Below are 20,221 nucleotides of genomic sequence, written 5' to 3'. Positions count from 1 at the left end.
ACGAATACCTTTAGCCACTTTTGGCTGTAATTTTGCATCCTCATAGTCGACACTGGAATCTGAATCCGTGTCGGTATCTGTGTCAGTGATCTGGGATAATGTGCGTTTCTGAGACCCAGAAGGTCCCGGTGCCACTGGGACAGGCATGGTCTGACTACCTGACTGATCCCTAGCCTCAGTCTTGTCTAATCTCTTATGCAATAAATTTACATTAGTATTCAAGACATTCCACATATCCATCCAGTCCGGTGTCGGCGTTGCCCACGGCGACCTGACAATCATGCACTCCCCCTCCTCCTTAGGCGAGCCTTCATCGTCAAACATGTCGACACACGCATACCGACACACTCCACACACACACAGGGAAACTCTTTTCTGAAGACAGGTTCCCCTTTAGGCCCTTTGGAGAGACAGAGAGAGAGTATGCCAGCACACACCCCAGCGCTATATTACCCCGGAGAAAAACACAGAATGTTTACCCAGTAGCGCTGCTGTAATGTATAATCGCCAATTATGTGCCCCCCCCCCCCCCCACTCTACTGTAAAACCCTCTTTCACCGTGTGTCAAGCAGGGGAGAGTCCGGGGAGCTTCCTCTCAGCGGTGCTGTGGAGAGAAAATGGCGCTGGTGAATGCTGAGGGAGAAGCCCGCCCCCTCGGCGGCGGGCTTCTGTCCCGCTCAAACTTAATAAAATATGGCGGGGGCTCTTTTATATACATGTACAGTGCCCACGTGTACATGTATATAGTCATTTGCCATAGAAGAGGTATTCTATTGCTGCCCAGGGCGCCCCCCCTGCGCCCTGCACCCTTACAGTGACCGGAGTGTGTGAGGTGTATGGGAGCAATGACGCACAGCTGCAGTGCTGTGCGTTACCTCAGTGAAGCACCCGAGGGCTTCTGCCGCCTCAGTAGTCTTCTTTCTTCGTTTCTTCCGGCTCTGTGAGGAGAACGGCGGCGCGGCTCTGGGATAAACGCCCAGGACGAACCTGTGTTCCACTCCCTCTGGAGCTAATGGTGTCCAGTAGCCGAGAAGCAGAGCCTATCATTTAAGTAGGTCTGCTCCTCTCTCCTCAGTCCCTCGATGCAGGGAGTCTGTTGCCAGCAGAGCTCCCTGAAAATAAGAAAAAAACCTAACAAAATGCTTTCTTAGCAGGAAACTCAGGAGAGCTCCCTGCAGTGCACCCATCTTCCTCTGGGCACAGTCTAAAACTGAGGTCTGGAGGAGGGGCATAGAGGGAGGAGCCAGTGCACACCCAGAGTCTAAAGTCTTTCTTAAAGTGCCCATGTCTCCTGCGGAGCCCGTCTATTCCCCATGGTCCTTACGGAGTCCCAGCATCCTCTAGGACGTTAGAGAAATAAATATGACTGATACTAAAATATCACATTTTAAGGGTTACTTCTCAAATTTTGAACAAAATCCTGCTTGAAACATCAAGCCCCAAGATTATAAATCACTAGGGGGGAAAAATGCGCTTCTCTGACGTCCTAAGTGGATGCTGGGACTCCGTAAGGACCATGGGGATTAGCGGCTCCGCAGGAGACTGGGCACAACTAAAGAAAGCTTTAGGACTACCTGGTGTGCACTGGCTCCTCCCACTAAGACCCTCCTCCAGACCTCAGTTAGATTCTTGTGCCCGGCTGAGCTGGATGCACACTAGGGGCTCTCCTTAGCTCCTAGAAAGAAAGTATATTTTAGGTTTTTTATTTTACAGTGATATCTGCTGGCAACAGACTCACTGCAGCGAGGGACTAAGGGGAGAAGAAGCGAACCTACCTAACTGGTGGTAGCTTGGGCTTCTTAGGCTACTGGACACCATTAGCTCCAGAGGGATCGACCGCATGGAACCGGCCATTGATATTCGGTCCCGGAGCCGCGCCGCCGGCCCCCTTACAGAGCCAGAAGCAAGAAGTGTTCCGGAAAATCGGCGGCAGAAGACTTCAGTCTTCACCAAGGTAGCGCACAGCACTGCAGCTGTGCACCATTGCTCCTCATGCACACCTCACACTCCGGTCACTGATGGATGCAGGGCGCTGGGGGGGGGGGGCGCCCTGAGCAGCAATATAAACACCTTGCCTGGCAAAATCATCACAATATTATGTGATAAATACCCCAGCCAGAATCCATAAAAAAGCGGGAGAAAAGTCCGCGAAAAAGGGGCGGAGCTATCTCCCTCAGCACACTGGCGCCATTTTCTCTTCACAGTGCAGCTGGAAGACAGCTCCCCAGGCTCTCCCCTGTAGTTTTCAGGCTCAAAGGGTTAAAAAGTGAGGGGGGGCACTAAATTTAGGCGCAATATTGTTTATACAAGCAGCTATTGGGGGAAAAATCACTCAGTTATAGTGTTAATCCCTGCATTATATAGCGCTCTGGTGTGTGCTGGCATACTCTCTCTCTGTCTCCCCAAAGGACTTTGTGGGGTCCTGTCCTCAGTCAGAGCATTCCCTGTGTGTGTGCTGTGTGTCGGTACGGCTGTGTCGACATGTGGGATGAGGAAGGTTACGTGGAGGTGGAGCAGAGGCCGATAAATGGGATGTCGCCCCCTGTGGGGCCGACACCAGAGTGGATGGATAGGTGGAAGGTATTAACCGACAATGTCAACTCCTTACATAGAAGGCTGGATGACGTAAAACAGCTGTGGGACAGCCGGCTTCTCAGCCCGCGCCTGCCCAGGCGTCTCAAAGGCCATCAGGGGCTCAAAAAAGCGCCCGTTACCTCAGATGGCAGACACAGATGTCGACACGGAGTCTGACTCCAGTGTCGACGAGGTTGAGACATATACACAATCCACTAGGAACATCCGTTACATGATCTCGGCAATGAAAAATGTGTTACGCATTTCTGACATGAACCCAAGTACCACATAAAAGGGGTTGTATTTTTGGGGAGAAAAAGCAGCCAGTGTTTTGTTCCCCCATCAGATGAATGAATGAAGTGTGTAAAGTAGCGTGGGTTCCCCCGATAAGAAACTGGTAATTTCTAAAAAGTTACTGATGGCGTACCCTTTTCCGCCAGAGGATAGGTCACGTTGGGAGATATCCCTTAGGGTGGATAAGGCGCTCACACGTTTGTCAAAAAAGGTGGCACTGCCATCTTAGGATACGGCCACCTTGAAGGAGCCTGCTGATAAAAAGCAGGAGGCTATCCTGAAGTCTGTATATACACACTCAGGTTATATACTGAGACCTGCAATTGCCTCAGCATAAATAGTGCTGCTGCAGCGTGGTCTGATACCCAGTCAGATAATATTAATACTCTAAGACAGGGATAATAGTTTGCTAACATAGAGCATATTAAAGACGTCGTCTTAGATATAAAGGATGCACAGAGGGATATTTGCCGGCTAGCATCCAGAATTAATGCAATGTCCATTCTGCCAGGAGGGTATTAGAAACCCGGCAGTGGACAGGTGATGCTGCCTATAAAAGGCACATGGAGATTCTGCCTTATAAGGGTGAGGAATTGTTTGGGGATGGTCTCTGGGACCTCGTATCCACAGCAACAGCTGGGAAGAAATTTTTTTACCTCAGGTTTCCTCACAGCCTAAGAAAGCACTGTATTTTCAGGTACAGTCCTTTCGGCTTCAGAAAAGCAAGCGGGTCAAAGGCGCTTCCTTTCTGCACAGAGACAAGGGAAGAAGGAAAAAGCTGCACCAGCAGCCAGTTCCCAGGATCAAAAATCTTCCCCCGCTTCCTCTGAGTCCACCGCATGACGTTGGGGCTCCAGAGGTGGAGACAGGTGCGGTAGGGGCGCGTCTCGGGAACTTCAGGGACCAGTGGGCTTGCCCACAGGTGGATCCCTAGGTTCTGCAAATAGTATCACAGGGATACAGGCTGGAGTTCGAGGCGACTCCCCCTCGCCGTTACCTCACATCTGCCTTGCCTGCTGCCCTCGGAGAAAGGTAGTACTGGCGGCAATTCACAAGCTGTACTTCCAGCAGGTGAAATCAAGGTACCCCGGGGTTACTATTCCTAAATGTTGTGGTACCGAAACCAGACGGTTCGGTGAGACCCATTCTAAAATTCAAAGCCTTGAACACTTATATACGAAGGTTCAAGTTCAAAATAGAATCGCTTTAGTTGTGCCCAGTCTCCTGCGGAGCCGCTAATCCCCATGGTCCTTACGGAGTCCCAGCATCCACTACGGACTACGAGAAATAGATTTACCGGTGAGTAAAATCTTATTTTTATTGATTTGCATGTGAACGTTGAATCCAAGGATAACTCTTGGGCTTAGGCAGCAATGATTTGTGACTTGAATATATAAATAAATTTCCATAATCCATATGTTCATGAAGGAAGCTTCAGGATAGAGGATCGGCTTTCAGGTTCTTGGATCATGGTCTTATTATATAGTTCATTTATGGTATGAATACAGGCTTGCCTGGTGAGGATGCAGTCTCTGTTTTAACACATTTAAGATTTTTATGTTATGTATGTTCCTTCTAACCAGTATCTCCAGCCTTCGAAGGGTCACTTAGCGTCTAAGAATTCACAGGTCACAATTTCTTCATTTACCTCATTGGACGATCACTATCTGGAAAAACACGCACAGGAATGCCATCTTTAAGGATTGCTGGTGTGTTAGTGTAATTCCTCAGAAAGTGAGGACCCCAAAAAAATAAAATTGGGCCCCCCTCTAAAACAACAACCAGCATTGGGCTATCAGCTATACCCCGCACCACTGGTAGGTGCAGGGTTCATGGTATTATTGTTCTTTACAGACGGCCTACAGGTCCCATCAATCCTGCCCCAGCATGCTGGCACTTGAAGAACCACAAGTGCCAGCATGCCCAGACATTAAGGCACCTGTAGTCTGCCTGTAAAGAAAATGTGTAAATAAAAACAAGACACATGCAGAGAGATGTAATGGCGTTCGAGTTTGCTGACGGTGCGGGATGCCATCCGAAAACTTTTTCGGCCGGGCATCCCAGACCACCGGCAAACTCGGACACCATTACATCCCGCCGTTAATGTATTAATAGTTTACTATGCAGCATCTTATTTATTTATTTATTACCAGTTATTTATATAGCGCACACATATTCCGTAGCGCTTTAGAGAGAATATTTGGCCATTCAAATCAGTCCCTGCCCCGGTGGAGCTTACAATCTATGGCCCTCATTCCGAGTTGTTCGCTCGGTATTTTTCATCGCATCGCAGTGAAAATCCGCTTAGTACGCATGCGCAAAGTTCGCACTGCGACTGCGCCAAGTAACTTTACTATGAAGAAAGTATTTTTACTCACGGCTTTTTCTTCGCTCCGGCGATCGTAATGTGATTGACAGGAAATGGGTGTTACTGGGCGGAAACACGGCGTTTCAGGGGCGTGTGGCTGAAAACGCAACCGTTTCCGGAAAAAACGCAGGAGTGGCCGGAGAAACGGTGGGAGTGCCTGGGCGAACGCTGGGTGTGTTTGTGACGTCAAACAGGAACGACAAGCACTGAACTGATCGCACAGGCAGAGTAAGTCTGAAGCTACTCTGAAACTGCTAAGTAGTTAGTAATCGCAATATTGCGCATACATCGGTCGCAATTTTAAGAAGCTAAGATTCACTCCCAGTAGGCGGCGGCTTAGCGTGTGTAACTCTGCTAAATTCGCCTTGCGACCGATCAACTCGGAATGAGGGCCCATATTCCCTAGCACATTTATACGCACACACAGTCATACTAGGGTTAATTTTGTCAGAAGCCAATTAACCTACCAGTATATTTTTGGATTGTGGGAGGAAACCGGAGTACCCGGAGGAAACCCACGCAAGTACAGGGAGAATATACAAACTCCACACAGTGAGGGCCATGGTGGGAATTGATCCCATGACCTTAGTGCTGTGAGGCAGTAATGCTAACCATTACACCATCCAGGGCCGGCTCCAGGCCTACTAGCACCCTGTGCGAGAAAATGTAAAAGCGCCCCCTCCCATACTCTATGCGCGCGCTCCCGGAAAAGTGGGCGTGGCCTCTGAAAAAGTGGGCGGGGCCTCACAACTTCATATTATCACACTATAAATAAATAAATATATTTTCACACCCCCTCTACGCACACAATTAGCAGCATTACACATAACAGCTACAGTAGTGTTCCTTACACACAATGTCTCCAGTATAGTGCCAGCTACACATAATGTCTACAGTAGTGCAGTGCCAGATAGACATGACATGCCCCGCAGCAGTGCCAGCTACACATGACATGCCCCCAGCAGTGCCAGCTACACGACATGCCCCCCAGCAGTGCCAGATAGACATGATATACCCCCCAGCAGTGCCAGATAGACAGGACATGCCCTGCTGCAGTGCCAGCTACACATGATATGCCCCCCAGCAGTGCCAGCTACACATGATAGTGTTCACTCTAGGATTTTTTTAGGGCAGGGATGCTGATCACCGGGAGGGCACATTTTGCATTTGGGAGGGCACATATTTAAGTTAGAAGGGAAAAATTATGTACATACTGTAATGCTTGTTGCCTCGTTCAAAATCATGGACCTTGCGCGCCGAAGGCGCGCATCAAAAATTTAGGGGCGTTGCTTCGTGGGGAAGGGGCGCGGCCACATAATAGTGGCAATTCGCATTACACCACACAGTAGTGCAGCTAATACACATTGCACCAGGTAGAACCTCCTATACACACTGCGACAGGTAGAGCACGTTAAGACACTTTGCGCCAGGCAGAGCACGTTAGACACTTTGCGCCAGGCAGAGCACGTTAGACACTTTGCGCCAGGCAGAGCACGTTAGACACTTTGCGCCAGGCAGAGCACGTTAGACACTTTGCGCCAGGTATTGCACTAAGACATGGGAACACTACATGATATGCCCCCCAGCCGTGCCAGCTAGACACGACATGCCCCCCAGCCGTGCCAAATGCACATGACATGCCCCCCCAGCAGTGCCAAATGCACATGACATGCCCCCCCAGCAGTGCGAGAAACATAATTGCCCCCACAGTGCCAGATACATAAATGCCCCCACAGTGCCAGATACATAAATGCCCCCCCACAATGCCAGATACATAAATGCCCCCCACAGTGCCAGATACATAAATACCCCCCACAGTGCCGGATATATAAATGCCCCCCACAGTGCCAGATATGCCCCCACAGTCCCAGATAGATAAATGACCCCACAGTGCCAGATACATTAATGCCCCCTCACAGTGCCAGATAAATGCCCCCACAGTGCCAGATACATTAATGCCCCCTCACAGTGCCAGATAAATGCCGCCACAGTGCCAGATACATCAATGCCCCCCCCCAGTGCCAGATATGCCCCCACAGACCCAGATAGATACATGACCCCACAGTGCCAGATACATTAATGCCCCCTCACAGTGCACAGATAAATGCCCCCACAGTGCCAGATAAATGCCCCCCCACAGTGCCAGATACATTAATGCCCCCCCACAGTGCCAGATAAATGAATGCCCCCCACAGTGCCAGATAAATGCCCCCCACAGTGCCAGATAAATGTCCCCCACAGTGCCAGATACATTAATGCCCCCCCCCCAGTGCTAGATATGCCCCCACAGTCCCAGATAGATACATGACCCCACAGTGCCAGAAATGCCGCCACAGTGCCAGATACATTAATGCCCCCTCACAGTGCACAGATAAATGCCCCCACAGTGCCAGATAAATGCCCCCCCCCACAGTGCCAGATAAATGCCACCCCTCCCCCCCCACAGTGCCACATATGCCCCCAGGCCCCCCAGTACCTGCTGTGCCGAGGGAGGGGGAGTGCTGCTGTGCGCGCCGCTGTCTGACAGAGAACTGTGCGCGCTGTGCGGCGCCGGTGTCTGACATCAGACGCCGGCGCCGCATAGCGCACACAGCGGGAGGACAGCAGGGGAGATCAGGGCCGGCTCCAGGCTCCGACATGGCGGCGCCAGCGCGCGGCGCCCTTTAAGGGTGGCGCCCTGCGCGGCCTCTCGAGTCAAACATGCCTCGAGCCGGCCCTGACACCATCCGTACTGCCCATCTTCACCTGGGGATGGCGGCTTTTAAGCTCTTTTGCTTCCAGCATCTTCTCCCTGCATCTTCTAGTTGGGGACGGTGGCCTTTAAGCTCTTTTACATGGCCACCACCTCCCTTGGGCTTCTGGTGCCTTCACCTGGTGGGCGACATCCTTTTAAGCTCTTTTGCATGGCTGCCGCCTACCGGGACTGCCGTCGTCTTCTAACTTAGGAAGCTCTTGCATGCTCACTCCCCACTGGCAGACTGCTAGCCGCTGCTTTACGCTGCCTCATATAAGCCAGCCAGAGGAGGCGGAGCAATGACGGGGCGAGCCGTGATTGTCTCGCAGCGGGCATCTTGCATTTGACAAATTACGTTAGGGCACAATTTTTGAAATGGGAACCACTACCGAACTCTACACAATGGCTGGCAGGGACTGGATCCTCCTGGATCCAGGCCTTCCACCATACCCACTATCTCCTCCAAGTCCCACCGCCAGTAACGACTGCAACCCCCTGCCGCCGCATATGCCCACTACCCAGCAGATCCAGTACTGGATCCGCTGGTCCAATCACATCTGCTTTACTGACAGGGGCGTGCTTTCATATGGGCTAATTTCACATCCTTGTCAAGGAGACAGATGTACAGGTGCCGCATTTCTGTATTTTTTTCAATCGGCAGATCACTGCCTATGGTTTGGCCCCGCACCCTACTTCGGACCCTTTACTATTGTCAGCAGGAGGCAGAGCTCTTGCTACCTCATGACTGATTTGGCTGTGCTTTCATGGGGAAAATTATTAGAATAATACAAAGCAGATACTTATGACACGGAATCAGTGTTGTAAAGCTCTTCTTTGTATTATTTTAATCATGATGGTAGATTATTATTATTATTATTACTAGTTATTTATATAGCGCACACATATTCCCCAGCACTTTACAGAGAATATTTGCTCATTCACATCAGTCCCTGCCCCAGTGGAGTTTACAATCTATATTCCCTATCACATGTACACACATTCACAATAGGGATAGTTTTGTTGGGAGCCAATTAACCTACCAGTATATTTTTGGATTGTGGGAGGAAACCGGAGTACCCAGAGGAAACCCACGCAAGTACAGGGAGAAGGGAGAATATACAAACTCCGCACAGTTAGGGCCATGGTGGGAATAGAACCCATGACCTCAGTGCTGTGAGGCAGTAATGCTAACCATTACACCATCCGTACTGCCCTATAACCTCCCCTGCCTCCACATCCCTGAGGGGACTACTGTGTGGTGTATTATGAATAATGGACACAACTATGGCCCTCATTCCGAGTTGTTCGCTCGCAAGCTGCTTTTAGCAGATTTGCACACGCTAAGCCGCCGCCTACTGGGAGTGAATCTTAGCATAGTAAAATTATGAACGAAAGATTAGCAGAATTGCAAATAGACACTTCTTAGCAGTTTCTGAGTAGCTCCAGACTTACTCGGCAACTGCGATCAGTTCAGTCAGTTTCGTTCCTGGTTTGACGTCACAAACACTCCCAGCGTTTGCCCAGACACTCCCCCGTTTCTTCAGACACTCCCGCGTTTTTCCCAGAAACGGCAGCGTTTTTTCACACACACCCATAAAACGTCCAGTTTCCGCCCAGAAACACCCACTTCCTGTCAATCACATTACGATCACCAGAACGAAGAAAAAACCTCGTAATGCCGTGAGTAAAATACCTAACTGCATAGCAAATTTACTTGGCGCAGTCGCACTGCGGACATTGCGCATGCGCATTAGCGACTAATCGCTCCGTTGCGGAAAAAAAAATAACGAGCGATCAACTCGGAATGACCACCTATGTGTGATTGGGTGTAACGTATATAAGGGGCACTACTGTGCGACGTAATGTGAATTGGTACTATTCTATGGCCATGCCCATTCCCCACAAAGCCACGCCCATTTATTTGCGCTATTGGGGAAACCAGTTCTCTTTCTGGCACAGGACACCAAAATGTCTAGTTACAGCACTGGTAGAACATCACAGATAGGGCTTGATTCAGAGATGGATGCAAAGGCATTCGCAGCTGTGATTATGAACACAGCAGCTGTGCAAAAATATGTAAATGTCACAGCCTCCGGAATGTGTAGTGAGGCATTTGAGATCTGCTGCTTGTGTGAAAAGACGCACATGGGTCTATAATCTACATTCTAAGTAACACTATGGTCACGCAGCATAGCCATCAGTAGTAAGAAGCCATAGCCATTTTAACTGTGCATGCAATTGCAGTTGTCTGCATCTGAGTCGCCACTCCCCCATTATCTCCCACAAACGCTTCCTCACTGTCAGTCACTGCAAATAAATCCTTACTGCAATAGCAGTCACAAGACCATCGCGGCACATGCGCAGTGTCACATAAATGCATGGGCAGTAAGTAAAGACAGCTCCACTGCATATAAATCCGTACTGCAACAGCAGTCACAAGACCATCGTGGCACATGCGCAGTGTCTCATAAATGCATGGGCAGTAAGTAAAGACAGCTCCACTGCATATAAATCCTTACTGCAACAGCAGTCACAAGACCATTGCGGCACATGCGCAGTGTCTCATAAATGCATGGGCAGTAAGTAAAGACAGCTCCACTGCATATAAATCCGTACTGCAACAGCAGTCACAAGACCATTGCGGCACATGCGCAGTGTCTCATAAATGCATGGGCAGTAAGTAAAGACAGCTCCACTGCATATAAATCCGTACTGCAACAGCAGTCACAAGACCATTGCGGCACATGCGCAGTGTCACATAAATGCATGGGCAGTAAGTAAAGACAGCTCCACTGTATATAAATCCTTACTGCAACAGCAGTCACAAGACCATCGTGGCACATGCGCAGTGTCTCATAAATGCATGGGCAGTAAGTAAAGACAGCTCCACTGCATATAAATCCGTACTGCAACAGCAGTCACAAGACCATCGTGGCACATGCGCAGTGTCTCATAAATGCATGGGCAGTAAGTAAAGACAGCTCCACTGCATATAAATCCGTACTGCAACAGCAGTCACAAGACCATCGTGGCACATGCGCAGTGTCTCATAAATGCATGGGCAGTAAGTAAAGACAGCTCCACTGCATATAAATCCGTACTGCAACAGCAGTCACAAGACCATCGTGGCACATGCGCAGTGTCTCATAAATGCATGGGCAGTAAGTAAAGACAGCTCCACTGCATATAAATCCGTACTGCAACAGCAGTCACAAGACCATTGCGGCACATGCGCAGTGTCTCATAAATGCATGGGCAGTAAGTAAAGACAGCTCCACTGCATATAAATCCGTACTGCAACAGCAGTCACAAGACCATTGCGGCACATGCGCAGTGTCTCATAAATGCATGGGCAGTAAGTAAAGACAGCTCCACTGCATATAAATCCTTACTGCAACAGCAGTCACAAGATCATCGCGGCACATGCGCAGTGTCACATAAATGCATGGGCAGTAAGTAAAGACAGCTCCACTGTATATAAATCCTTACTGCAACAGCAGTCACAAGATCATCGCGGCACATGCGCAGTGTCTCATAAATGCATGGGCAGTAAGTAAAGACAGCTCCACTGCATATAAATCCGTACTGCAACAGCAGTCACAAGACCATCGCGGCACATGCGCAGTGTCACATAAATGCATGGGCAGTAAGTAAAGACAGCTCCACTGTATATAAATCCTTACTGCAACAGCAGTCACAAGACCATCACGGCACATGCGCAGTGTCTCATAAATGCATGGGCAGTAAGTAAAGACAGCTCCACTGCATATAAATCCGTACTGCAACAGCAGTCACAAGACCATTGCGGCACATGCGCAGTGTCTCATAAATGCATGGGCAGTAAGTAAAGACAGCTCCACTGCATATAAATCCTTACTGCAACAGCAGTCACAAGATCATCGCGGCACATGCGCAGTGTCACATAAATGCATGGGCAGTAAGTAAAGACAGCTCCACTGTATATAAATCCTTACTGCAACAGCAGTCACAAGACCATCGCGGCACATGCGCAGTGTCTCATAAATGCATGGGCAGTAAGTAAAGACAGCTCCACTGCATATAAATCCGTACTGCAACAGCAGTCACAAGACCATCGCGGCACATGCGCAGTGTCACATAAATGCATGGGCAGTAAGTAAAGACAGCTCCACTGTATATAAATCCTTACTGCAACAGCAGTCACAAGACCATCACGGCACATGCGCAGTGTCTCATAAATGCATGGGCAGTAAGTAAAGACAGCTCCACTGTATATAAATCCTTACTGCAACAGCAGTCACAAGATCATCGCGGCACATGCGCAGTGTCTCATAAATGCATGGGCAGTAAGTAAAGACAGCTCCACTGCATATAAATCCGTACTGCAACAGCAGTCACAAGACCATCGCGGCACATGCGCAGTGTCACATAAATGCATGGGCAGTAAGTAAAGACAGCTCCACTGTATATAAATCCTTACTGCAACAGCAGTCACAAGACCATCACGGCACATGCGCAGTGTCTCATAAATGCATGGGCAGTAAGTAAAGACAGCTCCACTGCATATAAATCCGTACTGCAACAGCAGTCACAAGACCATTGCGGCACATGCGCAGTGTCTCATAAATGCATGGGCAGTAAGTAAAGACAGCTCCACTGTATATAAATCCTTACTGCAACAGCAGTCACAAGACCATCACGGCACATGCGCAGTGTCTCATAAATGCATGGGCAGTAAGTAAAGACAGCTCCACTGTATATAAATCCTTACTGCAACAGCAGTCACAAGACCATCACGGCACATGCGCAGTGTCTCATAAATGCATGGGCAGTAAGTAAAGACAGCTCCACTGTATATAAATCCTTACTGCAACAGCAGTCACAAGATCATCGCGGCACATGCGCAGTGTCTCATAAATGCATGGGCAGTAAGTAAAGACAGCTCCACTGCATATAAATCCGTACTGCAACAGCAGTCACAAGACCATTGCGGCACATGCGCAGTGTCTCATAAATGCATGGGCAGTAAGTAAAGACAGCTCCACTGTATATAAATCCTTACTGCAACAGCAGTCACAAGACCATCACGGCACATGCGCAGTGTCTCATAAATGCATGGGCAGTAAGTAAAGACAGCTCCACTGTATATAAATCCTTACTGCAACAGCAGTCACAAGATCATCGCGGCACATGCGCAGTGTCTCATAAATGCATGGGCAGTAAGTAAAGACAGCTCCACTGCATATAAATCCGTACTGCAACAGCAGTCACAAGACCATCGCGGCACATGCGCAGTGTCACATAAATGCATGGGCAGTAAGTAAAGACAGCTCCACTGTATATAAATCCTTACTGCAACAGCAGTCACAAGACCATCACGGCACATGCGCAGTGTCTCATAAATGCATGGGCAGTAAGTAAAGACAGCTCCACTGCATATAAATCCGTACTGCAACAGCAGTCACAAGACCATTGCGGCACATGCGCAGTGTCTCATAAATGCATGGGCAGTAAGTAAAGACAGCTCCACTGTATATAAATCCTTACTGCAACAGCAGTCACAAGACCATCACGGCACATGCGCAGTGTCTCATAAATGCATGGGCAGTAAGTAAAGACAGCTCCACTGTATATAAATCCTTACTGCAACAGCAGTCACAAGACCATCACGGCACATGCGCAGTGTCTCATAAATGCATGGGCAGTAAGTAAAGACAGCTCCACTGTATATAAATCCTTACTGCAACAGCAGTCACAAGATCATCGCGGCACATGCGCAGTGTCACAGAAATGCATGGGCAGTAAGTAAAGACAGCTCCACTGTATATAAATCCTTACTGCAACAGCAGTCACAAGACCATCGCGGCACATGCGCAGTGTCACATAAATGCATGGGCAGTAAGTAAAGACAGCTCCACTGCATACTCCATCGACATTGCATTCATCTCTGAATCAGGCCCATTGTTAGGGAACTCCTGTGCTATGTGTGTGAGACCCCTAGAGCTGGTGAGAGGGTCTTCTGCCAATAACAGCTGCTCCTGTTCCCTGTATGTGATCACCAGTACTTGAGATGCCATCTGGACTTAAACCTCTAGCAGTAGGGGCTCGCACAATAGACTGGAGACCATAAGGTAATAAACCTGGAGTGTAGCAGCTGGCAAGGCAAGAGTTAATAAAGATAAAGTTACCAGATTATTTAACTTCGTTGTATACCCTGAATATTTGGGTTACCCACAGGTAAATGACGGTCACCATTACATAAGAATTTTTTTGTATCAGAAACCTTTGAGTTACAGCCACATACCGTGCAACAAGACGGCACTCTGCTGGGGAAGGTCCCAACACACCTACTATCATACCCCACTGTATATGTCCAACTCCATCCGATCTTGGAAGCAATCCAGTGGTGGGCCTGGCCAGGCAACAAAATTTGAAGAGTACACCTCATACGCCTCAAAAAAGGTATTCAAGATCAATGAATTTATGACCTGTAATAGTTCCAATTGCATATATAGTAACATAGTAACTAAGGTTGAAAACAGACAATTGTCCATCGAGTTCAACCTATTTGTGGTCTCCTATGCAGTCTTATTATAGGACTAGTTATTTTATGTTAGGACTAGTTATATTATTAACTATAATGCGTGACTACGCACCATAACCCTGAATACCTTTATCCATTAGGAATTTATCTAACCCATTCTTAAAGGTGTTGACTGAGTCCGCTGTTACTACTCTCTCAGGCAGGGAATTCCAAACACGTATTGTCCTTACTGTGAAAAAAACTTTTTGCCTCAATGTGCGGAAACTCCTCTCCTCTAACCTAAGCGAGTGACCACGTGTCCTCTGTGCTGATCTTATAGAAAACTAGAGATGAGCGGGTTCGGTTCGTCGAGATCCGAACCCCCCTGAACTTCACGTGGTTTACACGGCTCCGAGGCAGCCTCGGTTCTTCCCTCCTTACTCGCAAAACCCGAACGGGGGAAAACGTCATCATCCCGCTGTCGGATTCTCGTGAGATTTGGATTCCATATAAAGAGCCGCGCATCGCCGCCATTTTCACTCGTGCATTGTAGATTGAGCGGAGAGGACGTGGCTACGTTCTCTGCCTGAATAGCCCAATATCAGCTAAATATCAGCTCAATATCTGTGCTCAGTATCAGTGCTGCATTGTGGTGACCAGTATATAGTAGTACAGTACAGTAGTCCATTGCTGTATTTTGCTGCTCTGTGTCAGTTCTATTATCCTGAACAGTGCTCAATATCTGTGCTCATTATTATCATTGCTGCATTGTGGTGACCAGTATATAGTAGTACAGTAGTCCAGTGCTGTTCTCGCTGCCCAGTGTCAGTTCTATTATCCTGAACAGTGCTCAATATCTGTGCTCATATTATCATTGCTGCATTGTGGTGACCACTGACCAGTATATAGTAGTACTGTACAGTAGTCCGGTGCTGTTCTCGCTGCCCAGTGTCAGTTCTATTATCCTGAACAGTGCTCAATATCTGTGCTCAATATTATCATTGCTGCATTGTGGTGACCACTGACCAGTATATAGTAGTACAGTACAGTAGTCCATTGCTCAGGATACTGATCTATTTGACTGTAATTATACACCTTTGCTGGGCTCCCTTGAGAGATTGATTAAGGAGTGGTTGCTTCACGAAATTTCTTGGATGGGGCGTATTGCTGCCACTAAAATGGTATTGTTACCTAAACTTATGTACATTTTCCGAGCTATCCCCCGTCATTTCCTTAAGGCCTTCAGTACTAGAGCTAATAACATATTCTCTCAATTTATTTGGAAAGGCTCCAGGCCCCATATAGCCAGGCGTATCTTGATTTTGCCCAAACGCTCCGGAGGCGTTGCTTATCCAGATTTGAATAGCTACCATTCTGCTTGCCTCCTAAGCCAAGCCAGGGATTGGTTCGCTGTACAGTCCCCTAAACCCTGGGTTGTTGTGGAACGGTCCTTTTTAGGTACACTTGCGCTCACTGATTTGTTCTTGCTCCCTGCGCAGGCTACCCCCTCTTGGACTGGTCCTGGCGCTGCGATTAGAGCTACAATACACACCTGGCATGCGGTTATCTCAGCTGGAATGGTCTTCAGTATGCCGGCGCCGGAATCCTGACAGCCGGCATACCAACACTTATTCTCTCTCGTGGGGGTCCACGACCCCCCTGGAGGGAGAATAAAATAGCCACCGTGCCCGTAGCGTGGCGAGCGCAGCGAGCCCGCAAGGGGCTCATTTGCGCTCGCCACACTGTCGGTAAGCCAGCGGTCGGGCTCCCGGCGCCGGTATGCTGGTCGCCGGGAGCCCGACCGCCGGCATACCGTAGTGAACCCCTCAGCTGATAGTACTGTCTCACTTCCAGCAGCTGACCTTTCTATCAGGGCTATAGCTAACTCTATCCCTGATCTCAGACTAGAGTATTGGGTTGAGGCGGGACTACTGAGCTTGAAAGATATTTTTGGTGCGGATGGTCTGATTCCCTTTACCCAGCTGCAATCACAATTTCTTATCCCGAAGCACGACTTCTTTAAATACTTGCAATTGCGCCATTGGCTGTATACTTATTCGGATAAAATGTTTACCCCTTCTCCATTGCCTGCGGTTTTATCTGTTAGATAGGGGCGGTATATCTAGATGGTATCAATATATTGTTTTATTGCATAAGACGGGTAAATTATTATCTCAAATTAAATGGGAGAGTGATTTATCCAGAATGTTTCGAGAAGAGGAGTGGGACTCGATCTCCTTATCGTGTTTTAAAGTTTCCAAATGTTTACAACATTCTGAAATGCTTTTTAAATTGCTTCATAGAGCATACTTCACTCCACGGCGGCAACACTTTATCTGGCCTTCTGTGTCCCAACTATGTTGGAGGAATTGTGGCTGTGTAGGTACTATCTTCCACATCTTTTGTGAGTGCCCAGTTCTGAGGCCGCTGTGGACTGAGGTGTTGTCTCTAATACGTGACGTACTGCGAATAGACCTTCCTGATGATCCAGTTGTCGCTTTGTTCCATCACACTGAGCACCGTTTATTAAGTTGTGATAGTTACATTTTAGGCCATATTTTGATTTCATGCAATAGGGAAATTGTGGCATTCACAGTCAGTACCATGTATACTGACCATTATTAATAAAACTCATAAACATTTTGTATTTGAGACAGCCGGTAGCGAATACTCTTCATCGGCTTCCTCAAACCATATGAGATGGCTAAAGTGTTATGTGCCTTCCCAAGAAGGTTGCCTTTGGTACGCATGTTTTTGTCTTTTATGTATCTTTTAAATTAATAAATATTATACGGTACACACTATGGTCTCTCCACCTTTTTGTTTTGTAGAAATTCACCCTGGGTGAAATGTATCCAGAAATTGTTGGAAAACATTTTCACACATGGCGCGCACAAACCGACCAGACCAAAGTCCTAGGGGTAAATTTACTAAATTGGGAGTTCTATTTAAGATGGGATGTTGCCCATAGCAACCAATCAGATTTCAGGTATTATCTTCTAGAAGGTGCTAGATAAATGAGAAGTAGGATCTGATTGGTTGCTATGGGCAACATCCCATCTTAAATAGAACTCCCAATTTAGTAAATTTACCCCCTAGAGTTTGGGAGCCCAAAACCAGGACTTATTGACCATTTCTGCTCTTTATCTCAGGAGGCTGCAGACAGAAATCATCTTATCGTGCCCATTGGGAGAAACAATTGAATAGCTGCCGTCTGGTGTGTAATACTGCTGCAGGAGGCAGAAACCACTGAATAATCCCTTTCTGCAATCTATACTATGTGATACAGGGTTAGTGTTTGGGTGTTCTTTTCCTATTTTTTATGCCATTACCTTCCCAACCTTTTCAGGAATTAAGGGTAGAAAGTTATCTATTCCCTGGAATTTCTTTTTACCAATACTCTTTTTTGGATTTAAGGGCTGATGCTTCTATTTCACTTCATTTTTCAGATACTGATAATAGAAATAGTTTGAAATGTTTTGGGAGTTTGGGGGAAATTCTGATGAGACCTACTATTGTGCTCATTGCAATATGTTTAGATTTATTTTAACATTATCACATAAGAACATTACCAGGTTCACAATATACAATCATTTTTTTTTCTTCTGCTTATTTTTTTTCCGCTCAACTTTGCCAAATCCTTAAGTTTCTCCCCCTCACCTCAGTGCACATCTCTTGCTCTTTTACTACCAAGGGCCTTATATTAAGGGCCTTATATTAGTTTACATGTTTCCTTATTTGCAGGCAGAGCTTTTGACACGCCACTCTTAGGGGGGAATGTAATAGGGGGCCAGATGTAATGAAATCAGATTTGGCCAGAGGTGCGGGTTGGACTTTTTTTTTTTAAAGCGTCAATCATGTACAAGGCAAAACCATGCCTTGTACATGATTGCCGCTTTAAACAAACAAACGTCCGAGTTCGGCCGGGAACCCGCATCTCCGGCCAACTCGGACTTCACTACATCTGGCCCCAGGTGTGAGAATCAGGAAGTGATAGTTCTGTTTTTTTTAAAGTGCCAATAAATTAACATGGCAAAATCAACCTGGCTTTCTGATTCTAGCACCCTATTACATCGCCCCCCACCCCCCATATCTCCTTTTCACAGACAGTATGGAATATTTTCACAGGAGTTGTAAACATGTACTTTACTTTTTTTCCCAAAAAACTCATTTATTTCTCCAAAAGTCCCCTGAATCTATTTAAAATCGTGCTGAAATCCCTATTTGCAACAATGGAGTTTACATATTGGGGGTAATTCCAAGTTGATCGCAGCAGGAAATTTTTTAGCAGTTGGGCAAAACCATGTGCACTGCAGGGGAGGCAGATATAACATGTGCAGAGAGAGTTAGATTTGGGTGGGTTATTTTGTTTCTGTGCAGGGTAAATACTGGCTGCTTTATTTTTACACTGCAATTTAGATTGCAGATTGAACTCACCACACCCAAATCTAACTCTCTCTGCACATGTTATATCTGCCTCCCCTGCAGTGCACATGGTTTTGCCCAACTGCTAAAAAAAATTCCTGCTGCAATCAACTTGGAATTACCCCCATTGTGACCAAAAATACTATTAAACAGTGATACTAATCACAATGATAAGAGTGCTTAGTATTGCAAATCAACCATTCTGAAATGACAGATAACATATGCATAGCAATAGCAGGATCTGGTCTCTATGTCGACAGTAACTAAGTCGACCACTGTTTGTCGACAGTATCTAGGTCGACAGGGTCTCTAGTTCGACATGTTCTAGGTCGACAGTTCAAAAGATCGACATGAGATTTTAACATTTTTTTTTCTTTTTTTGACTTTTTTCATACTTAACGATCCACGCGGACTATGATTGGGAATAGTAACCTGTGCCGAGCACAGCGAGGCACCTTGCCTGAAGCGCGAGCCATGCACTAATTGGGGTTCCCGGTCACTGTACGGAGAAAACAACACCAAAAAAACATAAAAAACTCATGTCGACCTAGTTACTGTTAACCTAGTTACTGTTGAGCTTGCATACCACACCCGGCAATAATATAACCCTCTTCTTAAGTATAACTTAGAATGGGGGAAAAAAAGAACTGTAATCATAGTTCATATTACCATAATAAATTGCAGTATTCCTTACACATTTTCAAGTAAACTTTGGCTGAAAGACTGTGCAGCTCACTTCATAGGGATCTGCTCAGGATCCCATCATTCGGGATCCCAGCAATCGGAATACTAATGCAGGAATCCTGACACTGGGATCCTAGCAATCGGAATACTAATGCAGGAATCCTGACGCTGGGATCCCAACATGGATTGCAATGCTGGCGTCGGGATCCTGGACGCCGGAAGCCTGAATGAAGGTCTGCCGGGATCCCGATACCATCCCCACTTTATATGTATATTTAAAAATAGGGGCGTATTTATTATTTGTGGGATACCCCCCCCCCCACTACACTGCCTAGAAACACCTGGAGTGGGGGGGGGGGGGGAGGTAAAATGACAGCCCGACCTCCTCTAACCACTTCCCAAAACCCTGGGCTAGGGATATCCCTTTCTCCTTTGACAATGAAGTTCTCCTTGAGTTCTGAATGTTCAATTAGATAAATACTGCTTGTTAACAGTTATACACACGTGCTGCTCCTCCTTAGCCACACACTACTGTCCAAGTGACTCACTTTACATACACACATTCGGTATTACACCATCCGCTAATATTTACACCATTCATCACCTGTCGTCCTCCTCACTTTCTATTCAGCCTTATATC

The sequence above is a fragment of the Pseudophryne corroboree genome, chromosome 6, assembly GCF_028390025.1.
Source record: "Pseudophryne corroboree isolate aPseCor3 chromosome 6, aPseCor3.hap2, whole genome shotgun sequence".
Classification (NCBI taxonomy): Eukaryota; Metazoa; Chordata; class Amphibia; order Anura; family Myobatrachidae; genus Pseudophryne; species Pseudophryne corroboree.
This window is presented reverse-complemented; position numbering follows the sequence as displayed.